The sequence below is a fragment of the Triturus cristatus genome, chromosome 1_1 (genome assembly GCF_964204655.1).
Source record: "Triturus cristatus chromosome 1_1, aTriCri1.1, whole genome shotgun sequence".
NCBI lineage: Eukaryota > Metazoa > Chordata > Amphibia > Caudata > Salamandridae > Triturus > Triturus cristatus.
The window spans coordinates 1,222,960,200-1,222,973,579 of record NC_140579.1 but is presented as its reverse complement, the minus strand read 5'-3'; the positions used below and the strand labels follow the sequence as shown (position 1 = coordinate 1,222,973,579).

The following is a 13,380-nucleotide window of genomic DNA, read 5'->3' as shown; positions in this document are numbered from 1 at the left end:
GGTGACCTGGGAGATGTGGATGGCCCGCTGCCTCTCACGGTCTTTTCCGTGGATGACCAATCTTCCTCCGGGGACCCTCAGATGCAGGCCTTGACGATGTTTGGGACGCTCCGTTGGACGAATCCTCCTCCTCCTCCTCCCTCCCTCCCTGTGGCTGGTGCTGGTCTGCGCCTGGTGTCACAGGGAGGGTTGCCCATGTTGTCGGCGATCCGACGGACTGAATGGCTTATGTCCCTTTGCACCGCCAGGAGCTCACCCAGTCTTGCCTCCATCCGTCCTTGGTGTTGTTGTTGACTGGCGTGTTGCTCGGCCTGCTGGTTTTTGATCTCTGTGAGGGTCACCACTACCTGGCTGATCTCCCTGGTGTCACGCCGGTATGCCTCCATGATGTTGCGGATGTGTGACATACCGGTCCCTTCAGCTGGCTGGTCAGGTTCTCGCCTCCGCCTGCCTCCACTCCCGCCACCCCCTGCCCACACGAGCCGGGCCTGCCGTTGTGGGCACATCGGGTCGACAGGACCCCTGAGGGATGGCAGTGGCGGTGTTGTCTGCCTCCTCCTGGGTGCCCGCCGCACCTTGTCCCTCCTGGTCAGACTGGCTCTGTTCACTGCGGGCAGGGCTCCTGGGTGTCTCCTGTGATGTGGCAAGAATGGGGGTGGTGGTTGGCACAGATGTTCCTGAACCAGGTGCTGCAGGGGCTTGGACACCAGAGGGTCCAGGTCGGTCGGGGTCATCCGCGGAGTGTTGAGAGGCGTCGCTGCTGGTGGGATCCGGTTCCTCCCGAGCCTGTGACTGTGATTCTTCCCCCCCATTGTTGGGGGGATGTTCATCACGTTGCCCTGTGTGTGAGAGAGAGACAATGTTAATGCTGTTTCATGCAACATGCATGTTTCATACACATTCAAGTTTGCACTGTTCCTCCAGGTAGTTGTATGTGCCTAGCATTCTCCTCAATGTTCACTTGTGTATGGGTATGTTGCGGGGGACAAATTGATAAGTTCTCCTGAGTCTTTGACATGTCCATTTGGGGCTTAGGTGATTCTTCGGCTATGTATTGGTGTTGTTGTGTTACATGTCCATTGTGGCAGTGGGTAAATCCATTGCCTGTCCTTGTGGTGTCTGCTTGTGTAAGGGGTGTGTGTGACAGGGCCTGCTGGTGGGTGTGGTGTGATTTGGCACTGGGGCTCCCAGGTGATGTAGCTGTCCCCCCATGGAGCATGCTGCCATTCAGTGAGTGTGAGTTCCTGTCCTAGATATCTGACCTTGTTGTGTTGGTCTTTGTGTTTGCACTGGTCACAGGAGGGCCTTGTGCTGCCTACACCAGGGCCAAGTGTGAGCTATCTTGTCAGTACTTTCCCAATCCCTGGGCATTGCGCATGGTTCATGGGTATGTAGCTGGGCCATATGGGATGAGGGCAATTTGGAATTCAAACATGCGTTTTGGTGCACCCACCCTCCCAGCATACCGAACATCCATTCTTGGGTTGGTGCTTCGTGTAGCATGGGACATAGCATGGCCTTGCTTTCTCAATGGGGCATACACATGTTATTGGCATTCGCGTTGTTTGTGACTGTGGTTCTGGCGGGTGAGGGCTTGGGGGTAGTTGCGTGCATTTGGTGTAGTTGGGGTGTGGATGCCATTACCCCCATGTTACGTAAGTTGTTTTTGTACTCACCAGGCTCTGGATGGTCCTTGGAGTCCATGTACTCCCACCGGCGGAAGCATGGCCATCACCTTCTCCTCCCAGGGATGGTAATGTACCGGTCTGCGGAGTGCACCTCCTCCAGTGATGTTGGTCTGGGCATGCTCTTCATTCATTTTTCTCTTGACCGCCCTCCGCAGATCGTACCACCTGGCTTGGCATTCATTCCTGGTCCTTCTGATGGGTGCAACAGCATTCACCCTCTCGACAATCCTCTGCCACAGGTGTGATTTTTCAGCTATGCTGGTCTGTCTGACCAATGTTCCAAACAGCTGTGGCTCGACTCTGATGACTTCGTTGACAAGGATGTCCAGCTCCTCCCTTGTGAACTTTGGATTCTTGTCGGTGGGCATGGTGTGGGGCGAGGGTGTGGATGGTTGTGGGTGTGTGGGTCTGAATGTGAAGGTGTGTGTGTGAATGTGGAGAGGGGGTATGTGTGAAGGGGTGTGTGTGAAGGTGTATATGTTAAGGAGGATGGGTGCAGTGGTTTGTGTGTGCTCTGTAGCAGTAGTGAGTCTGTTGCAAAGGCTCATGGTTTGTGTGTGTGGTCCCTTTTTATTGGTCCATTTGTGGGTGGGGCTCAGTTTGAATTTTTGGTGGGTGTGTTATAAGGGGTGGTTGTGAGGTTGCCCCTCTGTTTGCCTGTTTGGATGTGTCCAGGTCAGTCCTTTTGATTTCTTGTGCAGTGTAGACGTGTTTTGTGGTGTTGTGCAAGTCGAATAGGCCCTCCTTGTGCTGTTTTACAGTGTCCGTGGTTCAGTACGGTACAGGGGTACGAGTCGTACAGCCACACACCCCCATGCGTAGTGGATGTGTGCGTACACGGACATTGCTATGTACGGTGCGTACATCCAATTGCTTCTGTACGGTGCGGGTGCGTAGACCGCCATCGCGTATGTGCGGTGCGTACCCGCAACATAGTGTACCCGCAACATCCGCCGTACATACGCGATGTTGGGGGTACGCACCGTACATTTGCAATGGGGGTACGGTGTGTACATACGCGCTGGGGGTACGCACCGCACATACGCAATGGGGGTACGCACCGTACATTCGCACTGGGGGTACGGTGCGTACCTACGCGCTGGGGGTACGGTGCGTACCTATGCGCTGGGGGTACGGTGCGTACCTATGCGCTGGGGGTACGGTGCGTACCTATGCACTGGGGGTACGGTGCGTACCTACGCGCTGGGGGGACGCACCGTACATTCGCACGGGGGTACGGTGCGTACCTATGCGCTGGGGGTACGGTGCATACCTACACGCTGGGGGTACGCACCATACATTCGCGCTGGGGGTACGGTGCGTACAAACTGCGCTTCATAGCGGGCAAAGTCATTCCCCGTGTACGGGACGTTTTCCGTACGATTTGTAAATAGTAACGCCGGTCCGGATCGTACTAGTACGGTCGGACTTCATTTTTACGATTTGGACGGAGAAGTGTTCGAGTCCGTCTCGTACTAATTTTCCCGCTATGATTCGTACGGATCGGGCCGATCTGTATGTACTTTTTCCCGTATGGATCGTACTTCACGGGTCGGACGTGACTTGTACGATTCGTACGGAAAAAAATACGGATACGAGTCGTGCGGGAAAAAAAAATACAGAATCGGAATAGACCCCTGAATTTGAAAAATGTAGAAATCCAATGAAAATCATTAAACATGATATCTTTAGAGATAAGTTATAGATAGGAATTAGCATTTAAAAAACCTTAGAAATTCACTGAAAACACCAAAGGTTTCAGGGGCGTTATAGTTAGGAATTAGCATTTAAAAAACCTTAGAAATTCACTGAAAAAATCATAGGTTTCAGGGGCGTTATAGTTAGCTGGACATTTCCCTCCTACAAAACCCTAGAAATACCCCTGTTATAGTTAGTTCAGCTAACTCGCGCTCCCGCAATGCACTGCTGATGACGTCACATATTACATCACTCATAACATGGTCAGTGACATCACTGATGACATCTCAAATGACAGCACTGATGACGTCATCCATGTGATAAATTAGTGCATCTTCTCACACCCTAATATAACCTTTGATACACCGGCTCAAAATTTCAGACGGCCATTTTGAAAACCATAGATACTCCAATAACTACATACCCACTCATTGACTCTTAGGTCTACATACCTCTCCATTCACTCACCTGTACAGTCACTCATACTTACAGTCACTCCGTACAAGACTATCATATGCATTTATACACCTATATAGACACTCACACACCGCCAATCATCCATTGAGGTACTGACACACCTAGTCAGTCATGCAAATAATTAAACACAGTCCAATTTACTCACCTATACAGTTAAACACACTCCAGTTCACTTACTCATAAAAATACTAACAAATTCTGACGCTCTTATACAATTACTAATACAAGCACACACTCATCCATACAGCCACTCCCGCAATCACACACTCTCACATATAGATAGTTATATACTCTTACACACATATACACTGCGTTTCACATATGTAGTTACTGACACATGTACAACTGAGATATACATTCAATCACTAACACACGAATACATACACTCACCCAACCATACAGTCCATCACAGTTGCACTCTTAAAACCATGCACCCATAGAATCACCCACTCACACATCTATGCACACACACCCTACCCACACAAACACTCAGGCACCCATACAGATACTCAGACAACCAATCAATAACCCATATAGACACTCATATAGCTATTCACAAAACCATGCAGCCACGTATACACCAACACACAGACACATACAGACATTCACACAGTTTAGTCACTAGTCTGCAGTAAGATACATTTAATGACTCACTTATAGAGTCAGTTACGCACCTAGAAAATCATCCATTCACACACTTGTACACCCACTCATTCTTCAACAGGCCTTTCCCTATATATATTAAACATATTAAAACTGTACAGAAACACATACTCACTGGATGATGTCATCAGTGATGTCATCAGTGATGTCATCAGTGATGTCACTGACCATGTCATGAGTGATGTAATATGTGACGTCATCAGCAGTGCATTGCGGGGTGCGAGTTTAAGTTAGCTGAACTAACTATAACAGGGGAATTTCTAGGGTTTTGTACGAGGGAAAAGTCCAGCTAACTATAACGCCCCACGCAGTCGCCAGTAGGTAGTTATAGTTAGGACCTATTTTCCATAGGAAATCCGCAACATTCACTGTGAGTTGTCAAGCGGGGGCCGAGAAAAAAGGGGGGTCCCAAAATGCATTTTCCCCATGCATTTTCCCATAGGACCTGTTGACGCAGCTACAGCCCGAACTGCTGAACGGAATTACACCAAATTTGGCAAAGAGGTAGTCCTCAGTTCAGACTCGTGCCTTTTGCTTAAATGGTGTAAATCCGTTCAGTAGTTCCTGAGAAAATTAGAGTTAAAAAGATAGATATATCTGGGCGGAGCCTAACCACACATCTCATCGTGAGATCTGTTTGGCTGTCAGTACTTCATCCAAGAAGTGTTGGCAGCCATCTTGGGACCAATATACATAATAGCACCTCATTAAAAAGCATTGCAGTTAATAGAAGGTTTTAAGACTTTAGTTACATTATAAATCATTTGTTGATGGTACCATACTCATTTTAGGAATTGTGGTGTGTTCTATGGTGATTTTACCATGTGAATATCATGAATCATGTTTGAGAGAAAACTATTTTCTTTTTTCTTTTTTCTTTTATTTATTGCTCCACAGAAGCATAGAAACAAAAACAAAAACAACAAAAAAAAGAACAATAAAGAAATATAGTACAACTGTACATATATAAATTTCACAAATTCAAGTATGGTCACAGAATGAACCCCATATGCTCAAACCAGTCTTACGTTTTTTAGCCCCCTTAACAGAAAATAAGCTTAATTCTAAATTGAAAAGATTATACATTTTAGCCCGCCATAATTCAAATACAGGGGGTCCATTTGGAGCCAATTAGAGGCAACACATAGCCGTGCAACTGTCATAGCTATAAAAATCAAATAACGGTGATTGTATAGTAAAGTGCCTTTGTCAGTTTCAGGCCCCATCCCTAATAGCATTATGGCTGGTGTGATCGTCAGCGGTCTCCCAATAACTCCAGCCCAAAACTTCTCTATTAGGCACATGCATCAAACCTTTTTGCGATCGCAAACGGTGCGAATCGCAAAAATAGGCCGTTTGCGATCGCAAAAGTCAGTGTTGAAATGCATCAACTGAATATTTGCGAAAATCCATTTTTTCGCAAATATAAGGAATCGCAAAACATTCTGCGAATCAAATAGCGAATCGGTATTAGCGAGTCCCAATTAGCGAATCGCAAACAACGATTCGCTAAATGTATGCATGACAAATCGCAAATAGCGATTTCCATGAAAATCGCAAATTGGCGATCGCTAAATAAGAAGGATCACAACCAGGTGGTAATCATGAGTGCAAATCACAGACAGGTGAAAACCAACTGAAACCCATTTAAACACACCCAGAATGAGCCAGCACTGTTCACAATGGCAGGGATTTACCTGATGGCGAGGAGGATGAGGCTGCAGGCTGCCGCACAGAGACGGAGGCGAATGAATGAGCGCATCTTCAGAGTCCGCATAACTTTGCTAGGCCAGCAAGAGGATGAGATATACGACAAGTATAGGCTCAATGCAGCAATGATCCATGATCTAATCAATGAATTGGACCCCATAATGCAACGACAGACACGTAGGACCAATGCCATCCCAACGCATGTGCAGGTCCTATGTTGCCTACACCTTCTGGCGTCAGGCAGTTTTCAGGGGGTCATTGCTGTTGCGGGAGGTGTGTCACAAAGCGCACTTTCAAGAATATTGAAAGCATTCCTTGATGCCATGATGGCCGTGATCGGGTCTCATATCAAGTTCCCTACCACCGCGCTTGACCTTGCAAAAACCAAACAGGAGTTCTACCAGATAGCTCGTTTCCCACATGTTTTGGGTTGTATTGATTGCACCCACGTTGCAATATGTCCCCCTGCAACACAGGAATATATATATAGAAATAGGAAATGTTACCATTCCCTCAATATTCAGGTCGTTTGCAATGCCAAAAACATTATCACTGACATTGTTGCGCAATTTCCAGGGAGTGCACATGACTCTTATATCTTCAGGCAAAGTGGCATACACACCCGTCTTGTCAGGGGAGAATTTGGAGAGGGACATCTGCTTGGTAAATATGTGTTATAGTTTATCACTGTCATTGTACGTATGTCAATGTGAAGCTGCCACTGACTCTTTGCTCCATTACATGTAGGTGACAGCGCATACGCCTTGCGTAATTACCTAATGACGCCTTACCTCAATCCCACAACTGCCAATCAACAGAGGTACAATGCAGCACATATTTCGACAAGGAACATCATAGAGCGCACATTTGGGCTGTTGAAGAGCCGATTCAGATGTCTACATAAGACCGGTGGAGCACTGAAGTACAACCCTGAACAATGCTGCAAGATAGTAGCGGCATGTGCCATGCTGCACAACATAGCGACAAGGGGAGGAATGGACATCGAGGTGTCTGACAGCGATTCGGAGGATGGGAACCAGCAAGTGCCACAACACCATGCAGCACAAGGGGCAGGCGCAGCAGAAGGGCGTAGGAGAAGATTTGACATCACACAAAATTATTTCTGAGGTGAGTAATGATGACACAGAAACTGACTATTGCTATCAAAGTATTCTTTAATTAAATAAAATTGCCATGAGTGTTCAAGCACACTTGTAATCTGACCAGTGCAATGGACATAAGTGGTTTGCAAATGTCAATTCACTTGTCAGTCTGTGAAAAGTCAAATCCAAATAAATGGTTACGTCACCATAGTGGAATGCACTTGTACATGCCAGTCTAGCGCTTCTTCCCACGAACACCCAGACGCCTGTCAGACCCAGCATTGTCATCCGTTATGTTGGAAGCGGCGGGGGTACTGCTGCGTGTGTTGCGTCTTCCTGCAGTGCGGACTGGAACTGCCACACTACTTAGGCTTGAGCCACCCTCACTACCCTCTTCGGCCGTCGAATTGTTGGCCGCAATTGTGGAAGCATTTAGCAAATCAACTGCATTGGTGACCTGGTCCAGTGCTTTAGCCACATCGCCGCTCCAATGGCACATTTCAGTTTGCATGGTCACAGACCTACGCGCCAGCAGTGCAGTTGTCGTGGCCAATCTATTGTTTGATTTAGCAAACATTTTCAATTGCACCATTAGTTGACGATGCTGTCTCTTCTGGGATACATTTCCCTCATGCATCACCTTGCTCAGTTGCTGCACACTTTCTGACAGTACTGCTATGTTGCTAGCCATCTTGCCAACTTGCAATTGTACTAATCGTGTGTTTTTTGTCTGCAGGCGCTGCATACGGAGCATCTGTCCCTCAAGACCACCCCAGACATCACTTGGTTGCTCCTCCTGCTGTGTCCTGAGTGCTCTTCCTCTCCTACGCCGGGCTCTGTGATTAGTTCTGGGGACCTGTGGTTGTGTTTTTGTGATGGAAGTTGTCTGGCCATGGCTGCCACCTGGTGTTGCATCAGCCTCATCATCTTCACACTCCATGGTGACTAGGGATGGAACAGTAGCCCTGCGTGACTTTGTTGGACGTGAGGGATTTATTTGCACCACAGGTGTGTCCATCTGTTCACCTGCGCTGGTGTCCTGCATGTCTGGGGAATCGCTATCCACATCTTCTACACGTTGCGCATCTGTGAGGTGAAACAGTGCAACACTGTATTATTTCATGTCTGTGATATTAATTGCACAGTAATAAATATCTGCCTTCGTAAATGATTTTATACTCTATTAAGCTTTTTTGGGTTGTTACTCTGAGATTTGACATTTTAACTGCTTGACCTGACTACATCTCCCATAATGCCCCTCACCTACTGAACGCATTGTGTACTGGATGTTCAGGGTCTGCACTTGGGCTGTACTGTGGTCGAGTTCTACCTTTACATTTTGTAACACTAAGAAAACATACATTCATCTTACCTTCAGATGTGTTTGCTGCTCCGGACGTGTCCAGCTGGGTCACACCAACAACAGCTTCTGGCTGGATGGTGGATTCAATCAAGTCCTCCATGGGAGTGTTCCCAGTGTCTGTTGGTGTTCCCCCTCCTGTCTTCTTTGCCTCCTTCAGGCGGTCAGCTATGCGCACCTTAGCCCGACTGCGCAAGTCGTACCATCGTTTTTTGAGTTCTTCAATGGTGCGGTGTGTCACCCCAATGGCATTGACCCTGTTTTGGATCCGGAGCCAGATTTTCCTTTTCTCCTGCTCTGCCACTTTCAATGATGCCTTTCCAAACAGCTTGTCATGGCTGTGAACTACTCCCTCAATGAGGGTGTCAATTTCTTTTTCTGCAAATTTAATTTTGCGTTTCCTGCCTGTTTGGCTCTCCTCTGCTGTTTGTGAGGCTTCCATTTGCTATCACAAGTTTCTCTTCTGTCTCTGTCACACTCCTGTTCTGCTCCCAGAGCCAGCTCCCTCCTCTCCCTGACACTGTGCACTGGAAATGAGGCTGGTGCTGCTCACTTCCTGGTTGTGATGTCATCAGGATGCATCAAAAAGCGACTTCGGTATTAGCGATTTCGCTAATTGCGAAATCGCTAATAGCGAGTTCGCAAATGCCGAAATCGCAATTTATTTAGCGATTTTTAGCGATTCGCAATATTCTCGCAATGTTTTTGTTGCATCGTGTTTTGCGAGTCTTTATTTGCGAATCCTTAAAATTCGCAAATAAGGACTCGCAAACTCTCTTTTTGATGCATGTGCCTGTAAATCCGCTATAAATCTAGACAGTTTACAACAATTAAAAAAGATATGCAGGCTATCAGCATTATCCCCCCGACAGCGAAAACATTTTCCATCATATCCTCCCCCCCACTTAAACATCCAAGCAGGGGTATAATACAAATCAAAAACAGTTTTAAAAAATTGTACTTTCAAACTAGTGGACCTTAACACAACCCGATATCTAGCAATGGCATCCTTAATAGATATATTATGTACGCCCAGAGTACTAGCCCCCTTGGTATTATGTTTCCCTAAATCATCTGTTCTCTATGATAGCAATATCTTATACAAGACGCTGATTTTCTCCTGCCGCCTTATAGCCTCTATAATTGAGTTGGGAGCGGCGACAACTTTTCTCCGCATTAGATATTCCCGAACTTGAAGAAATTATAGAAAATGAGAATTAGGCAAATTGTAATGTCTCCCCAATTCTTCATACGACATAAGTGACCCCCCCCTGAGAAAAAAGATCCCCTAGTGTAGTAATACCTTTGTTCCTCCACACGTTAGCGATATTATCCCAGAAAATGGGAGGAAAGATCTTAGTTGCATTCATTGGTGTATAGTAAGATAATTTCTCCAATAAACATAATTTCCGTATTCTCTTCCATACTTTAAAGGCTCCTTCCACCACTTTAAATCTTGTTCGCCTAAAATAACTGCCATCAATCTCTTTAAACAGACAATGTCAGGCCTCAGATAACAACAAGATCTCAAAAATCAACGGGGCCTCGGCAGTATTAGCCATTCCGTCCCCAGTAAATAAAATCTGCATTTTTAACAAAAAACATACAAAAAAATAAAAAGCGAAATCCGGTATAGCTAAGCCACCTCTCTCCATTGGTAACGTCATAAATCTAACCGCTCGTTTTGGTTTACCAGGAGCCCATATAAACTTCATGCATAAAGATTGAAGGTGTTGCAACTGAGTAGCTGTCACCTCCAGGGGGATTGATCTAAATATATATAAAACCTTTGGTAAGATATTCATTTTAATAATATTACTTCTACCAATTAAAGTAAAATGTAATCGACCCCATTTATCAAGCGAGTCCCTAACACTCTGTAGCATAGCATTCCAATTGGCATCAACCACCTCTGACATTGAAATCCTAATTTTAATGCCCAGATAAGTCACCTGATTTAACACTCTAGTATCCTGCATGTCAATACTGTCTGAACAAAGGATTTGTGTTTTATTTACATTAAGTTTATAACCAGATATCTGGCCAAACAATATTGCTAGATGTTCAATCTCTTGAAGCGCAAGAGATGGATCAACTGACGTCACTGCGATATCGACGCATACACAAAAACAGAAAATGGAGTATCATATACATAAAAGGGCTTGATACGAGGGTCGTTGCCCAACTGCTCGACAAAAGAGTTTATATATAAGGCAAACAAAAGTGGCAAGCAGGGGCAGCCTTGCCTGGTGCCTCTGGTGATTCTAACAGAATCAGTTGATAACCCCATAGCGGTAATTCTACCGATCGGCGAAGTGTATAGTACCTGTAAAGCTTTCATAAATCCCGGCCCAAAACCAATCCGTTGCATCAATTGCCACAGATACTCCACACGATCGAATGCTTTCTCCGCATCCAGTAGGATTAGCCCTAAATCTCGTTTTTCGATGTGGGAGACATCAAACAGTGTGATGACTTTATTTACATGAGTGACAGTCCCACGAGCTGGTATGAAGCCATGTTGATTTAAAGAAACTAAAGAATTTACAAACTTAGATAAACGCATTGCCAATATCTTAGAGTATATTTTACTGTCGCAGTTTAACAACGAGATCGGACGGTAAGATCCTACTAACTCCGGGTCTTTGCCCTTTTTACAAAAAACCACAATAGTGGCTTCAGCCCATGAATTGGGAGCATAACCCTTCTGAGCAACCTGAAAAGTTTTCAGCATTTCGTCCTTCAAGTGATGAAAAAACAATTTGTAAATCTCAGCCGGCATTTTGTCAGGACCGGCCGCTTTCCCTAAAGATAAACTATTGACAGCAATTTATAATTCTGCCAATGTGATAGGGCTCTCCAATTGTTCCGCGTCAAGAGGATCTAAATGTAATACTCCTTGCTTTAAAAAAACATTATCATTATCGTCCACTCCCCCTCCGTCCTTTTTAGTATACAATTCAGTATAAAACTGATGTAAAATAGAGAGTATCTGCTGCGGATCCTGATAAAGTTGACCGTTCTTATCCTTCAAGGCAACAATAGAGCGAGAAGATTCTTTCATACGTAGCCGTAAAGCTAAGCATCTACCAACCGTTTCCCCATATTCATACATTTGCTTCTTATAAACTAAATATTTTTTGGCACTCTCAAGATTCCATAAACCCTGGATTTTGGCTCGAGCTCCAACTACGGAGTTTTCTAGCTCCAAAATATTATTACTTCCCTGTATAATCCCCAAAGTTAAATTACCCTCTGCTTCTTTCAAGACCGTATAGAGATCCTGTAACTCTGTTTTCATTTTCTTTTGCTGATGAAGTCCAAAGCTAAGTACTTCCCCCCGAAAGCAAGCTTTAAACGTATCCCAAATAGTTGCAATAGGGGCCGATTCCCTGTTGTTTTCAAAAAAGTCCTTTATCCAGGGGATCGTATATTCTCTGAACTCTTCATTTAAACATAATTTTCTGTCAAAGGAAAAAGTCTTAGGCAAGACCTTCTGACCTAAAGCAATCAAATCCAAAACAATTGGAGCATGGTCGCACGAAATCCGGGGATATATTTGAGCAGAAGCCCCGGCCAAAAATTTGGTTGAAACAAAGATAGAATCTAAACGGACTAGCTTTTTATGGGGAAAGGAATAGAACGTATAGCCCGGATCCTGAGGGTCTAACTTACCTCACACATCAACTAACCCATGATCATTTACTAAATGATGTTAAGCTTTAAAAACACGTGGTTTACGACCTTTATAACTTCGAGGTCCATCCTGTAGCTCATAATTCACAAAACTAATATTTATATCCCCACAAATTATCAAAGGTTGCCCCCAGGTATCCAATTCTAGATTTAACTCCTCCAGTATTTCTGCTTCATCTATATTGGAGCCATAAATGGTACACACAGTAAATTTACTATCACCAAGCTTGCATTCAGCAATAGCACAGCGCCCAAGGTTATCCACTAAGGATCGACCAGCAATTTGCACATTTGATTTAGCTAATATAGCCACCCCACGGGTCATAAAAAGTTGTGTAGAAGCCGTTACGAATGAGAACCCAAGCTCCTTTAGAATATGTCGTTTAGGCCAAGGTGTGTGCGTCTCTTGAAGACATACCAGATCAGGCTGAATGAATCACAATTCAGCAGCAACCCTCTTTCGTTTTGACAAATTATTAAGTCCAGCCACATTTAGCGAGCAAAATGTAATCCCTTTAAGAATCATCGTAGGAGTGTAACAGCCTTACTCATGTATACCGAATCACATATAATACCGTAACTAAGCGTACATAATATCTTTGTGATCATATCATTATTTTTCCGAGTAATTTTACTACTGTGGATGCTTTTTTCCCCTTTTACCCTACATAAGTGCCCCATCAACCTCCCATACACCCTAGTATCCCTCTTTCCCCCTCCCCCCATCCCCCTGTAACGAGGCTTTAGGACCCGTGGTCCTGTAGATGCAAGCTCCCGTGAGCCTCCTGCCATTCCCCGAAAGAAGAGAAAAAAGACCTCTCGCTGGAGATAGAAATTCTATAAGGAGTCTCAAAAGATATTTAAAAAAAGAGTCGGGCTCAAAGTAATCAGTGCCTGCATAAAGATCAGAGATCAAAATCAGCCTCACTCAATAGAGCTTAGAAACTCCTTGGCTAACACAACATTAGTAAAAAAACGTGTGCGC

At 45.1% G+C, this 13,380-nt stretch overlaps 1 protein-coding gene across 4 annotated transcripts in view; it reads left to right on the top strand.

Annotated features, from left to right (window-relative positions):
* The window catches only part of LOC146871862 (G protein-coupled receptor 61-like), a 178,033-nt gene that overhangs the window by 147,292 nt on the left and 17,361 nt on the right, over nucleotides 1–13,380 (top strand). For 2 of the 4 annotated variants that reach the window (XR_014981186.1, XR_014981189.1), the window contains exons 2-3: nucleotides 6,984–7,364; nucleotides 8,076–8,509. The exons of the other annotated variants lie outside the window; for them this stretch is intronic. The gene's annotated coding sequence lies outside the window, so the exon portion shown is untranslated. Of the gene's footprint in view, nucleotides 1–6,983; nucleotides 7,365–8,075; nucleotides 8,510–13,380 lie in introns of those variants that run through there. 4 annotated transcript variants of the gene reach the window in all.